Below are 16,306 nucleotides of genomic sequence, written 5' to 3'. Positions count from 1 at the left end.
GAAATAGATTACGGCAGAGGTGCGTCAGCAATCACATATGCAGACGACTTAGCAATACTAATAGAAGGTGACACAAATTTGGATGTAATAAATAAATTAATATATCGATGCCTCAGAAGCCAATCGGTGTAATTCAATAAGTGTTTAAAATAAGATACTAAGATGTTTCTGAAAGTAGTTTCAGAAATATAAGTAGTTATTAAAAACAAATAAGCCGTCTTTATTTATCGTAATATGGGTAACATATTCATAAATACAAACAAGGAAATAATAATATATATAATAATAGGTGTTCAACGAGATATAGGTGTTATATCTCATAAGTCATTTTTAGGGAGAATGTGACTTACACCATTTGACTTCTGAGGCATCCATATGCTGGAGAAAAGTTAATGGGTGGATGACAACTAATTACTTAGAGATGACGTCTAATAAAACAGAGATAATCATACTAAAAGGACCTAGAGCGATACCCTTTTCAATTTGCAAGCAATAGGATACTACCAACCAATTGTGGTGAATATCTAGGCATACATCTTGATACGGGCATACGATTTACTAAACACGTGATAAATGTAATCCAGACAGCAGAACGTAGAACAGCGGCCATTATGAAAATCATTCCCAATATAGGTGGGCCAAGTAATTATAAAAGAAGAATGTACCTGAAAATAGTGCATTCGACTCTTTTGCATTCACAAGAGCTGAAGAGCTCAAAGAAAACCCCTTCTTAAAGTAGTAAGTGCATATCGGACTACATCTACAGGTGATTGCGGGTACGCTCCCCATTCACCTCGTAGCAATCCTATATAATAGTGGCACCGGCCACCTGACACAGTAGACGAGCGGCAGCAACTCCTAAAATTACGTTATACCGACCACAAAAATCAACTGTATGGTGCATGACCAATTTTGGTGGTTCTTTACGTTTTCGAGGTCGCTGAATCTGAATATGAATTTTATTTTTATCTAGAATTGGTGGAACATGATCAAAGATCAAATTTTATGCAAAAATCCGAAAAATCAATTTTGATGATTTTTCAACTTTACCTCACTGTATCTTTGGTCGCTGTAAATATTTCCTCTTGAAAATTTTATTGTGTCATCTTTGAAGTATTTAGATACCAACGAGCTTTATACGAAATGTTTGTATGTACAAATTAAAAGAGGAGTTGTTAATTTTTGGTGCTGAAAACGAAAATTTCTTTTATTTTAAATTTTACGTGGGGAAACATTGGCAAAATCGCAATTTTATCACAAAAATAAAAAATATATGAAATCACATTTTTTGCCTTTAATAAGTCTGTTCCATTTCAATATTTTTTTCTGAAATTTTTATAGTATATATTTTTTACCATTCTGAAGATAATGGTATACAGGGTGATTGATTAGTAGGGTAAAGCTCAATAGCTCCGCTGTAGTAATAGATAGCAATAAAAGTTAATAACAAAAATTTTAGCCACCTTTGAGCTTCACATTACAAAATTAGTTAGAATGTTGCAGGGTGTTCGATAACACAGTGGCAGACCAAACTTATGTTTTTTTTAAATGGAACACCCTATATTTTATTTTAAATTCGAAATCCTGTTAACTTCTCCATCACAAAAATATAAAGGTTTGTTATGTTATATAGGGTATTTACAAAGTTATAACCAATTTTATATGAAAAATCGTAAAAAGTTCAACTCCCTGTATAAATAAAAATAAGCAAAACAACAATGGTTTATTAATGCCATATTTTTTAACGTATTGTCAAAATTTTCAAGAATGGTCGATATTGCTAATTTTCTTTATATCAAATACAGGGTGAGTCAAAACGCAAGTACATTATCTTCTCAGTCATGTTAAATGGAACACCCTGTATTTTATATCACTATTGAAAAGTACCATTATCGTACTTTAATTTTAGATAACATTCCCTATGTCTAAATTTATTAGTTTTCGAGATATTTTCATTTTTAATGGACCAGTAGCGTGGCCACCCAAATCACCAGAATTTAATAAACTGGACTGATTTTTTTGGGGTTGCGTTAATAATGAAGTTTATAAAATACCTCCAACGACAAGAGATGAGATGAAAAATAGAATACAAAGTGTATTTCGATGTGTTAATTTACAAATGCTCCGTAGAGTAAGTAGCTCATTCAATAATTGTTTTTAGGCGTACATAAATGTGTTAGGAGACAATTTTGAACACCTTATGTAATTAAATATTAAAAGTATAATTAAAAGTAGCTTCTAATTTTTTCAAACATGTTTTTTTGCAAAATGTATTACTGATAAATTATGTTTCGTTCTTTATTTGTTACATTGTTACATTTACATACAAAAGTAGTGTTTAATTGTCTTCACAAAATATTATATTTTGTGTTTGTGTGTTTTTTGTAAAAATTACTAATTTTCTTTGTTTATTTGTTGCATTTACATAAAAAGATAGTTTTTAATTGTTTCAAAAATGTTGCATGTAGTGGTTGTGTTTTTGTTTGTAAAATATATTACTAATAAATTATTTTTATTTCTTTTTTTGCTACAGTGTTACATTGATTACCGGATTGATAATCGGTAATCTTCAATTGTCAATTCAGTTATGGCTTACTTAAAATTTAGATAAATTTAAACACCTAAAATAATTTGCTCTGAAAATGAAAATATCTCGAAAACTAATAAATTTGGACATAGGGAATGTTATATAAAAATTAAAGTACGTTAATGTTACTTTTCAATAATGATATAAAATACAGAGTGTTCCATTTAACATTACTGAGAAAATAATGTACTTGCATTTTGACTCACCCTGTATTTGATATAAAGAAAATTAGCAATATCAATAATTCTTAAAAATTTTGACAATAAATAAAAAAAATATGGCATTAATAAACCATTGCTGTTGTGCTTATTTTTATTTATACAGGGAGTTGAACTTGTTACGATTTTCATACAAAATTGCTTATAACTTTGTAAATACCCTGTGTAACATTACAAACCTTTATATTTTTGTGATGGAGAAGTTAACAGGATTTCGAATATAAAATAAAATATAGGGTGTTCCATTTAAAAAAACATAAGTTAGGTCTGCCATTGTGTTATCGAACACCCTGTAACATTCTAACTAATTTTGTAATGTGAAGCTCAAAGGTGGCTAAAATTTTTGTTATTAACTTTTATTGCTATCTATTACTATAGCGGAGCTATTGAACTTTACCCTACTAATCAATCACCCTGTATGTTTGAATCTTTCTGTCTTAACATAATAAAAGTTATGAATTGTATAAAGTGAAACGTGCGGATTTCTGAATTTCAAAGTTTAGTCACAAAAGTTGAGTGACAAAATTGAAAATTTAGCTTTTTAATCAAGTTTATGTTAAAATATAGGGTACACAAAATAAAATGTTTTAGAGAAAAAAAATAATGCAACTTTTAATTTTAAGAAAAACGTGATTCTATTTTTTTTTATTTTTAGGGAAAATTCCGATTTTGACAATGTTCCTCCATCTAAACTTTAAAATAAACCTTATTTTCATTTTTAACACCATCAAAAACATAAAGTAAGACCAAAATTAGCCATTCACCACACCGTGGTCAGTATCTCGAGAAATAGGCGTTTTTTTTGAAGAGTGCCACTCGTCTATAAAGTCACATAACTTTTTCCTTATTACATATTTTGACTTTTCCAGAAAAATTTCCAGAAATTTTCCAGAAAACTTCTTCATTAATTATGTTATATTGCTGTGTTGGTTAAAATTATAAACTAAAAAGTTTGTCACTTAACTTTTTTAAGTAAACATGAAACTAACGAAATCTGATGACAAAATGTTTCAAAATTAACAACCCCTCTTTTAATCTGTTCAAACATTTTGGATAAATCTTGTCATCTAAATACTCGAAAGATGATACAGTAAAATTTTCAAAAGGAAATATTTACAGCGACCAAAGATACAGTGAGGTAAATATGAAAAATTATCAAAATTGATTTTTCGCATTTTTGCACAAAATTTGGTTTTTGAACATGTTCCACCAATTCTAGATAAAAATAAACTTCATATTCAGATTCACCGACATCGAAAAATAAAGAATGACCAAAATTTGCCATTCACCTATCATGGTCGCTTTTTCGATTTCTATTGAATTGCAGAATTCGCTTCGCTCATAATGTACTTTTTAACACGTGTACTTTGTACGCACGTAAGAAGTTATACTTCTATTATATGATTTCAACGAAATAAATATATTTTCAACAGGTTATTTGTATTTAAAGATTAAACTAATTTTTACTTACTACTTTCCAAAAATTTTTATTAAAAAAATACTAAAAATAAAAAAAAGTTAGATAACACACGGATTCGAACCAGGGACCTCTCGATCTCCGGTCGAACGCGCTACCACCGAGCTAAACTCCCTTCGCTTTGACAGCTTACAAGATTTCTCATACATACTGACAAATTTAATAGACCAAGTGAGGTATAAAAATACTTAAAAATTTATTTAATATAAATATTAATATCTCTTGGCAACACTGTTCTTCATAAGAGTCTGTACTGAAAGGTGACTGTGGAATGCAGTATAGTTTTTCAGCCTATTCCCTCATCATGTCACGCTCTTTCCAGCGTCTCCTCGTTTTGATGATTTTCGTTGTTATTTCTAGCACATGATCGAAGTTCTCTCTGCTCTGCATAGCTAAGTTCAGTATATTATTTGGCGTGACCTCGTCCAGCTTAATTCTCAATCTTTGATGTTGTTGTAGGAAGACATTACATTCGAAAATTCAATGCTCGGCGTCATCAGTTACACACCAAATTCCCTGCAGATATCGTCGTTTGTTTTTCTAATTTTGAATGTGTAAGATCTGAAAGAACCGTTACCAGTCAAAAATTGTACAAAGAAATAATTTATTCTCCTGAACCTACATTTATACCATGCTTTTACATCGGGTATTGGCATTTTTGTCCATTGTGCCTTTTCCCTTTGTTCCTTCCATTCAGATTGCCGTTCATCAAGCATTTGGTTTCTAATTTCATCTCTTACCTGTTAGACAAGGCGAAAACGGCGGGTTCGTTGGGAAAAATATTCCCATGAGATTTTTTTGCATAATCATATTTGTAATACACCCCAGAATAAGGTTCAAGAAGTCGCCCACGAGAAAAGTGGTCCAAATTTTTTTTGACAATTTTTTTTAATCAAATTGCAAAAATTATTATTTTTGGTCTGGTCAATTTTTTTTTGGGTTTTTTAGACCATTCTGGACAAAAAAGGTCTCGTGTAATCTTTCTCTAAAGATGATGGTTTTCGAGTTATGTATAATCCGGAATGGGACGTTTCATCGCCGCCGGTTCATCGCCAGTTCATTTCATCGCCAGTCCATTTCATCGCCAGTCCATTTCATCGCCGGCCGTTTCATCGCCGGCCGTTTCATCGCCAGTTAGTCAGTTGATCTTGTATTATGGGAGATGACACGACACGACGTTAAATTCAGTTCAAAACATATGACAAATAGATAAAAAATATTATTATATTAATTTACTGTTCTATTTCTACTTCCCCTAAATTTGATACTAAACAGTATTAAATTTGTAGTGTTAAATTATATTTTATATTATAAAAGTTTAAAAGTATATTAAAAGATTAAGTATGGCAACGGGAATCGTCATATCTCGCATTTCCTAGAATTCCTAATTAATACTAAAAATAAATAATAAATGTAACTGTCGAAAATTCGGAAATATATCAGTTAGCGATTAACTGACTGGCGATGAACCGGCGGCATCGAAACGGCCGGCGATGAACTGGCGGCATCGAAACGGCGGCGATGAACTGGCGGCGATGAAACGTCCTAGACCCGTATAAGCAATTTAAAATTTGAAAAACGCAAAAATGGCCATTGTTAAGACTTAATAACTCGGTTAAAAATTATTATTATGAAAGTCAGAAAGTGACTACATTAAAGTTTAAAGCCCCCTACATGATCCTGAAGAAATTTGTGTCATTAATTTATTACTAAGCTGTTATTTATAATTATTAACAATAAGCCGTAAGAGCGTATTGACGCGGCTGTAAATGTGAGTGCGAGTAAGATGCCCCATTGGACTGCCGGAATGGCATCTCTCTCGCACTCACCATAGACGGCCGCCTAATACGTGCTGGCGCTCATTATTATTACTTAAAAATAACAGCTTAGTAATAAAATTATGACAACAATTTCTTCAGGATATTGTAGGGGGGCTCTAAACTTTGATTTAGTCACTTTCTGACTTTCATAATAATAACTTTTAACCAATTTATTAACCCTTGAAAATCGCCATTTTTCGTTTTTTTCAATTTTAAATTGTTTATAACTTGAAAACGATCAACTTTAGAAAAAAATTACAAGAGACCTTTTTTGTCCAGATTGGTCCAAAAACCCTAACAAAAATTTGTACGGGCCAAAAATATTGATTTTTTTGCAATTTGACTAAAAAAAATTGGACCACTTTTCACGAGGGCGACTTCTTGAACCTTATTCTCGGATGTATCACGAATGTGATTATGCAAAAAAACATGGGAATATTTTTTCCAACGAACCCGCCGTTTTCGGCTTGTCTAACAGGTAAGAGATGGAATTAGAAACCAAATGCTTGATGAATGGCAATTTGAATGGGAGGAACAAAGGGAAAAGGCTTGTCTATGTAGGGGAGCGGCACACCCCTAATTTGAGACTTTGAGAATTTTAAAATTTTACTTTTAACACTTATATCGTAAACAACTATTAAATATAATATTAATCACAGGCTAATTATAATTAATATTCAAATGATATATCTTTAATATACACAGATTTTCAAATCAAGATGTTTTGTACTTTTTTTGGCCTTCGGGCTCATGTGCCCATTCAGCCAGTAGCAAATGTGTAACCTATTCTAACTAAACTGACTACACTATTATCCTGGAATTTAAAAGAAGAACTACGATGGCGAAAGGAACTAGGATTACTTTTCGCACCTAGGGGCCATTCAAGGTGACTCACAGACAGAAAGGGTAGACCACGGAAAGTATAGGTAAATAGGTAAAATATTTGGCGATATAACAGAGGTAACGAGCTTAACACCTACACTAAAGTTTTAAGTTACACATTTTAATAAACTTAAGAATAATTTTGTGTACCTGATACATATTTAATGATAGTAAATGGAGTAGATTGAAAGGGGGGTATAAGTTTTGCAATAATAAACTATTAATAAATTCCTGTCTTTGTATTTCAAAGATACTGCAAGCATAAAAAATGTGATCTAAGTCGCTCACCACATTGCAGGTTTCACAAAGTTCGGTATTGACTACACCGATTCTATATAAATGTTGAGGAAAGCTTGCATGTCCGAATTTAAGCCTACAAATGGTCACAATATCATTCCTTGTAAAATCATACTCTTGGTGCCACAACACTGTCGGAATACTTGAATGTAACAGTGTATATCGTGTGAGGAAATTACAGCAATATTTTTTCCAATGCAATTCCCATTTTCCCTTAAATTTCCAGAATAGTAGAACAATTTTTTAATTTGTGCTATTAATACATTAAACACATATTTTAGTCTAATGCATTAGATTTATCTATGCATCTGTCCTACTTATCCACCATAATATATTTGTTTTCTTATTCCTTCCTAAACCATGGTCCTGGTTATTAAACAACAATACTGGCCTTTTAGAGACAGTTAACTTCGACATCACTGGATACATGTTTAAGTCTAATGTATTAGTTTTATCTATGTATATGTCCCATCTACCAACTTATATGTTTTGTTTTCTATACTCGTCATTGCACTTTTAAACCATGGCCCTACATATACAAGGATACGCCCTTCAGAGACAGCTTTCTTCGAGACCCTATACTGAAGACTATACTTTCTCACAGATTAATTTGTGGGCCGCGGTAGTGCGCTTCGAAGTTATTTTCGACAAGAAATGTCCCTGGCGCGCTGCTGGAAGAAGTGGTGAGTTTAGTTGGTGGACGTTCGAACTAACCTCAGCAACATTCAAACAGCTCGGACGAATCCAACAGTATCTTGGTCATCTTTCCAGATCTCTTTCAAGGGCGGATCCAGTGAGGGGGCCATGGCCCCCTCCGAGAATTTAAAAAATATAAATTTAGATATTTGCAGTTCAAAAGTTTTTACTTTCAAACACATACAGGGTAGCGAGAAAGTATGGAAACACGGTGGTTTCTCGGAAACCGCTCAAACGATTTTTATAAATTTCGGTGGGTAGGGATGTCCTAATGCGGTCGATATGATAGTGGTAATTACATTGTTGTCAAATCTTTCGTTTTTCTGGAAATCTAATGAACTTTCTTATTTTAAATGGAACACCCTGTATATTTTTTGCGTTTTGAAGTCCTTAAGAAATACTGATTATTTTTCATGTTATGTTCCCTATACCTAAATGCCATAATTTCAGAGTTATTGCTACATTTATATAAAAAAAAATTTTGACAATTTATAAAAATCAATTTTTCGGCCCAGGTAGACATTATTTTAGGTTCTTTGGATCATTGGGAACAAAAAAGGTCTTTTGTAATTTTCCCCAAAAGTTAATCGTTTCCGAGTTATAAACAATTTAAAACTGAAAATGACAATTTTCAAGGTTCAAAAACACAAGTAAAAAAATCATTTTTAAAATTACGAAGTACCTAAATTCAAGCTCATACCTTTTTCTATCAGATCCCTATAAGAATTTTTGGCATATTTTATTCTAAAACATTGTTTTTTTTTAATTGTTAATAAAGCTCATATGAGAGGACGGGCTGTCGGGCTGCATTAACAACTAAAAATTAATGTTTTAGAATAAGACAAGACCAAATCACTTATCGGCATCTGATGAAATAAGGGTTGAACTTGAATTTAGGCTCTTCATGGATTCAAAAATAATATTTTTTACTTATGTTTTTGAACCCAGAAAATCGTCATTTTTCGATTTTTTTCAGTTTTAAATTGTTTATAGCTCGGAAACAATTAACTTTTGAGGAAAATTACAAGAGACCTTTTTTGTTCCCAATGGCCCAAAGAATCTAAAATAATATCTACCTGGTCCAAAACAATAAATTTGTATAATTTGTTAAACATTTTATTTTCAATAAATGTAGGAATAACTCCGAAATTATGGCATTTAGGTATAGGGAACATAACATGAAAAATAATCAGTATTACTTAAGGACTTTAAAACGCAAAAAATATATAGGGTGTTCCATTTAAAATAAGAAAGTTCATTAGATTTACAGAAACACGGAAGATTTGACAACAATGTAATTACCACTATAATATCGGCTGTATTAGAATACTCTTACCCACCAAAATTTATAACAATAGTTCAAGCGGTTTCCGAGAAATTACCGTGTTTCCATACTTTCTCGCTACCCTGTATATACCTATGTATAAAACAGGAGATAAATATGTTTTCTGGACTAGAATTGAACAAAATCAGTAACGAAAGCTTCAAGAATGACATACTAGGATGTTTTTAGAATGACCTTGGTAGCCATCAAAATCGTATCAATTTCCATATTTTGTACATACAGTAGAACGTCAATAATCCGGATTAATTGGGACCGGACCCCATCCGGATTATCAAATTATCCGGATTATCGAAATTACCTCAAAAAAAGGCCAGTCTACACATTAAAGTACAACAAATGTTTTAAAATTTTATGTTTTCTCTTGTACAGTAAAGTGTCTAGAGGTGAAATTAATTAAAACATTTTTTTTATGTTTAAACGCTGTATTGTAATTAATTTTTAATAGCACCATGTGTACAGTAAAAACATCAGACACTATTTGGGCTTTTAAAAAAATGTGTAAAATATTTTTGAACTGCGGTAGAGGTTCGTTTTTCGCAGCGAAGTTCTTAATTTATTTTAAAAGAATCAGATATTTCTGCCTAATGATGGAGACACTACCTAAACATTCATCTGATGAAGGAAAAGCATTAACGCAAAATATGACTGTTATGACTGAACAGAGACCTTACGAATGCGAAGTTTGTTTTAAGAAGTTTTCTCGAAATGAGCGCTTAAAAAAACATTTAAGAGTGCACACAGGGAAGAAACCATACAAGTGTAAAACTTGCTTAAAACAGTTTCGTATTGCAACGGATTTGAAAGTACATTTAAGAGTGCACACTGGAGAACAGTTTCTTACTTCAAGTGATTTGAGAGTGCACACTGGGGAAAAACCATACAAGTGTGAAACTTGCTTAAAACAGTTTCGTACTACAAGTGAATTGAAAACACATTTGAAAACGCACACTGGAGAAAAACTTTACAAGTGCGAGATTTGTTTTAAGCAATTTAGTCAAACAAGTAATTTGAAAACACATTTGAGAGTGCATACTGGGGAAAAACCATATAAGTGTGAGATTTGTTTTAAACAGTTTAGTGAGGCAGGCCATTTGAAAACACATTTGAGAGTGCACACTGGGGAAAAACCTCACAAGTGTGAAATTTGTTTTAAACAGTTTAGTGAGGCAGGCCCTTTGAAAAACCATTTAAGAGTGCACACTGGAGAAAAACCTCACAAGTGTGAAATTTGTTTGAAGCAATTTAGTCAAGCAATTAATTTGAAAATACATTTGAGAGTGCACACTGGGGAAAAACCATACAAGTGTGAAACTTGCTTAAAACAGTTTTGTACTTCAAGTGAAGTGAGAAGACATTTTTTAAGAGTGCACACTGAAGAAAAACCTTGCGAGTGCAACATTTGTTTAAAACAGTTTCGTACTACAAATGAATTGAAAACACATTTGAGAATGCACACTGGAGAAAAACTTTACAAGTGCGAGATTTGTTTTAAGCAATTTAGTCAAACAAGTAATTTGAAAACACATTTGAGAGTGCATACTGGGGAAAAACCATACAAGTGTGAGATTTGTTTTAAACAGTTTAGTGAGGCATACCATTTGAAAACACATTTGAGAGTGCATACTGGGGAAACACCATATAAGTGTGAGATTTGTTTTAAACAGTTTAGTGAGGCAGGCCATTTGAAAGCACATTTGAGAGTGCACACTGGGGAAAAACCTCACAAGTGTGAAATTTGTTTGAAGCAATTTAGTCAAACAAGTAATTTGAAAACCCATTTGAGAGTGCATACTGGGGAAAAACCTTACAAGTGTGTAATTTGTTTTAAACAGTTTAGTGAGGCAGGCCATTTGAAAAGACATTTAAGAGTGCACACTGAAGAAAAACCTTACGAGTGCGAGATTTGTTTAAAACAGTTTCGTACTACAAGTGATTTGAAAACACATTTGAGAACGCACACTCAAGAAAAACCTTACAAGTGCGAGATTTGCTCTAAGCAGTTTTCTCAGAAACGTCATTTGAAACGTCATTTGAAAGTACATACTAGAAGAGATCTTGACGAGAACACGTCGGAACATCATTAACGAGAACATGTCCATATAATAATATAAATAATAGACAGATGGGACCAATCGAGGGAAGCAATCCAAACAGCATGCGCGACTATATTAAAGCGTGACAGACAACAAGAAAGAATGGATGTATGGTGAGATCATGGATATGATGCATCTTTTTCTTTGGGTGCCGTCTTCTTAGCGAAGGTTGGCGATGACTCCTGCAAAGTCTTCTCTATTTTGGGCTTTTCTATTAGACTTTGAAAGTCTAATCCTGTCCATTCTTTGATGTTCCGCAGCTAGGTCATTGTCTACCCGGGCCGCGTCTTCCTTCTATTTTCCCTTCCATAATAAGTTGAAGGATTTATACCCGTCGTGTCTAAATATGTGTCCAAGGTAAGATGTTTTACGTTTCTTGACAATTTCTGTGAGCTCTTGTTCTCTATTCATATACCTTAAAACTTCTTCATTTCTAACGCGGTCGGTCCATGGAATTTTCAGCCTACAACGAAATACCCACATCTCAAAGCTCGTCCAAGCTTCCACGCCGTGTAATAGTACGCTATATAGATAACACTTTATCAGGCGGTGTCGTAGGGACAGATCAAGATTGCGGGCAGTGAGTAACTGTCGTATCTTTAAGAAGGTGTTTCTTGCCTGTTCTATTCTACATTTAATCTCTTGTTCTTGCTCTAAGGTTTCATGTATGCAACATCCAAGGTACTTAAACTTTTTCACTTGTTCAACGAGATTGTTGTTGACTAGGATATAACTGTTGTGTGCTTTTTTGAAATTACCATTGTGTTAGTTTTTATTCACGTTAAGGCCATATAGTTCTCCTTCTCGCACTACTTTGGTTAACAGAGTTAATATAATGCATGAAAGACGCAAATTCAAAAATAAAAATGCAGAAAAATATCAGCAGATGTAATATTATACGAAATATTAAAGATCCTTTGTAAATCAGACAAACAGTTCCCTGATAATCTAGTTGTACTTTTGAACATATTATATAATCGCGGTAAAATCCCGGAGAACTGGCTGCAGTCGACATTGATTACAATCCCGAACAAACCAAATGTCCAACTCTGTGATAACTACCGATTTATAAGCTTATCAATCATATCACTAAAACGTTCACCAAGATCATTCGTAGAAGAATATACCTATATAATAAATGTGAGTCAAATATTGACAGGTCGCAGTATGGCTTTCAAAAAGCACTTAAAACTAGCAATTTTCGCTCTCCAGGTCCTTATACAGCGGTGATAAGGATGTGTATTTGTGCTTTGTGGATTTTAGAAAAACTTTTGACAATGTCAATCATGAACAATAATTAGTACATATTCTGCAAAAAATTAGTTATAAATACTTTTTAAAAACTAATTTTGTATAAAAAATTTTGAAGTATCTGTAGTTAGATTTATATTATTTAAAAAGGTAATGAAGAATAACAATGGAAATAATCGTTAATCCATTATTGGCTAGAGTTCTATTTACCTATAGGTCACTGATAATTTAATTTTTTGCAACCATTAAAATTTGTTTAAATTTAAAGAAAATTAGCCTGTATATTTTAGGTTGCAGTAATCTAAATTATTATATTTTGTTTGATTAGATGTAAATAAAAATTTTAATTCTTGTAACTGTTTTAACGCACACTAGAGAAAAACCATACAAGTGTGAAACTTGCTTGAAACAATTTCGTATTGCAAGTGATTTGAAAAGACATTTGCGATGGCTCGCTTCCGGCACAATGCCGGATGGCATTTTGGTGCACTATCTCGATCAGGAACGTCACAAAAAACCCCTTATAATTTTTATATTCACCCCTGTCTCCACCCCTTTGTCGGCCACGCAGCGTTCCGCCCCTGGAGATTTTAATTAGTTACGTCATGGCCTACTTATTCCCAAACTTTGGTGTACTATCTCGTTCATGAGCGTCAGAAAAAAAAATAAAAACCGCGACTTTGACCCCTTATAACTACCCTCGTCCCCCACTCTGGTTTCCGGCTTTGGGGATTTTACTTAGTAATGTGATGGTCTACTGATTCCCAAATTTTGGTGCATTATCTCTATCAGGAACGTCACAAAAAACCCCTTTTAATTTTTATATTCACCCCTGTCCCCACCCCTTTATCGGCCACGCAGCGTTCCGCTCCTGGAGATTTTAATTCGCTACGTCATGGCCTACTTATTCCCAACTTTTGGTGCACTATCTCGATCATGTGCGTCACAAAAAAAAATAATAAAAACCGCGATTTTAACCCCTTATAACTACCCTCGTGCCCCCAATCTGGTTTCCGGCTCTGGGGATCCTACTTAGTTATGTCATGGTCTACTGATTTCCAAATTTTGGTGCACTATCTCGATCAGAAACGTCACAAAAAACCCAATTATAATTTTTATATTCACCCCTTCCCCCACCCCTTTGTCGGCCACGCAGCGTTCCGCCCCTGGAGATTTAAATTAGTTACGTCATGACCTACTTATTCCCAAATTTTGGTGCACTATCTCTATCAAGAGCGCCACAAGAAAAAATAATAAAAACCGCGACTTTGACCCCTTATATCTACCCTCGGCCCCCACTCTGGTTTCCGGCCTTTGGGGAAAGTAATGTACACAACTAGTTCAACATATCCCCATATAGTTTTTCCATATTACTTATCACGTACAAGATCCGCTTCTATCTCTCCGACTATTAGCTATGCAGAGCAGGGAGAACTTCGATCATGTGCTAGAAATAACAACGAAAATCATCAAAACGAGGAGACGCTGGAAAGAGCGTGACATGATGAGGGAATAGGCTGAAAAACTATACTGCATTCCACAGTCACCTTTCAGTACAGACTCTTATGAAGAACAGTGTTGCCAAGAGATATTAATATTTATATTAAATAAATTTTAAAGTATTTTTATACCTCACTTGGTCTATTAAATTTGTCAGTATGTATGAGAAATCTTGTAAGATGTCAAAGCAAAGGGAGTTTAGCTCTGTGGTAGCGCGTTCGACCGGAGATCGAGAGGTCCCTGGTTCGAATCCGTGTGTTATCTAACTTTTTTTATTTTTAGTATTTTTTTAATAAAAATTTTTGGAAAGTAGTAAGTAAAAATTAGTTTAATCTTTAAATACAAATAACCTGTTGAACATATATTTATTTCGTTGAAATCATATAATAGAAGTATAACTTCTTACGTGCGTACAAAGTACACGTGTTAAAAAGTACATTTTTAAGGCACTCATGTGAATTGCAGAATTCGCTTCGCTCATTCTGCAAACTTTCACATGCTTTCCTTAAAATTGTACTTTTAACACTTATATCGTAAACTACTATTAAATATAATATTAATCACAGGCTAATTATAATTAATATTCAAATGATATATCTTTAATACACACAGATTTTCAAATCAAGATGTTTTGGACTTTTTTTTTGGCCTTCGGGCTCATGTGCCCATTCAGCCAGTAGCAAATGTGTAACCTATTCTAACTAAACTAACTACACTATTATCCTGGAATTTAAAAGAAGAACTACGATGGGGAGAGGAACTAGGATTACTTTTCGCACCTAGGGGTCATTCAAGGTGACTCACAGACAGAAAGGGTAGACCACGGAAAGTATAGGTAAATAGGTAAAATATTTGGCGATATAACAGAGGTAACGAGCTTAATACCTACACTAAAGTTTTAAGTTACACATTTTAATAAACTTAAGAATAATTTTGTATACCTGATACATATTTGATGATAGTAAATGGAGTAGACTGAAACGGGGGTATAAGTTTTGCAATAATAAACTATTAATAAATTCCTGTCTTTGTATTTCAAATTTACTGCAAGCATAAAAAATGTGATCTAAGTCGCTCACCACATTGCAGGTTTCACAAAGTTCGGTATTGGCTACACCGATTCTATATAAATGTTGAGGAAAGCTTGCATGTCCGAATTTAAGCCTACAAATGGTCACAATATCATTCCTTGTAAAATCATACTCTTGGTGCCACAACACTGTCGGAATACTTGAATGTAACAGTGTATATCGTGTGAGGAAATTACAGCAATATTTTTTCCAATGCAATTCCCATTTTCCCTTAAAATTATTGTTAGATATCGTTAAATATTCTTGAGCTCCTAAATTGTTCTCCATGTTTTGGACTTCTGGAATATTCTATTTAGACGGACTTTAAGTTCGTCTGCTTAAAACCGGCAACACTGAGCTGCAAGGTTCCATAAGTTTTATATTGGGATATGCTGCCCACACTGCAAAGTGACTGCGGAACGCAGAATAGTAGAACAATTTTTTAATTTATGCCATTAATACATTAAACACATATTTTAGTCTAATGCATTAGATTTATCTATGCATCCACATTTATCTACTTATCCACCATAATATATTTGTTTTCTTATTCCTTCCTAAACCATGGTCCTGGTTATTAAACAACAATGCTGGCCTTTTAGAGACAGTTAACTTCGACATCACTGGATACATGTTTAAGTCTAATGTATTAGTTGTATCTATGTATATGTCCCATCTACCAACTTATATGTTTTGTTTTCTATACTCGTCATTGCACTTTTAAACCATGGCCCTACATATACAAGGATACGCCCTTCAGAGACAGCTTTCTTCGAGATCATATACTGAAGACTATACTTTATCACCGATTATTTTGAGGACCGCGGTAGTGCGCTTCGAAGTTATTTTCGGCAAGAAATGTCCCTGGCGCGCTGCTGGAAGAAGGGGTGAGTATAGTTGGTGGACGTTCGAACTAACCTCAGCAACATTCAAACATAGCTCGGACGAATCCAACAGTATCTGGGTCATCTTTCCAGATCTCTTTAGAACATTCTCACCTCAGAAAAAAAGCACACTTCTTAGTATTGCATTTGGTCTTGCTCATCACAATATGCAATACTTTTTCTATG

General features: G+C 33.5%; 1 protein-coding gene across 5 annotated transcripts in view; it reads left to right on the top strand.

Annotated features, from left to right (window-relative positions):
• LOC114329783 (zinc finger protein 664-like) overlaps positions 1-16,306 on the top strand; it is a 107,007-nt gene that overhangs the window by 20,125 nt on the left and 70,576 nt on the right. The window lies entirely within an intron of this gene.

The sequence above is a fragment of the Diabrotica virgifera genome, chromosome 9 (assembly GCF_917563875.1).
Source record: "Diabrotica virgifera virgifera chromosome 9, PGI_DIABVI_V3a".
NCBI lineage: Eukaryota > Metazoa > Arthropoda > Insecta > Coleoptera > Chrysomelidae > Diabrotica > Diabrotica virgifera.
The sequence above is the reverse complement of the archived record's forward strand: the minus strand, read 5'-3'. Positions and strand labels throughout refer to the sequence as shown.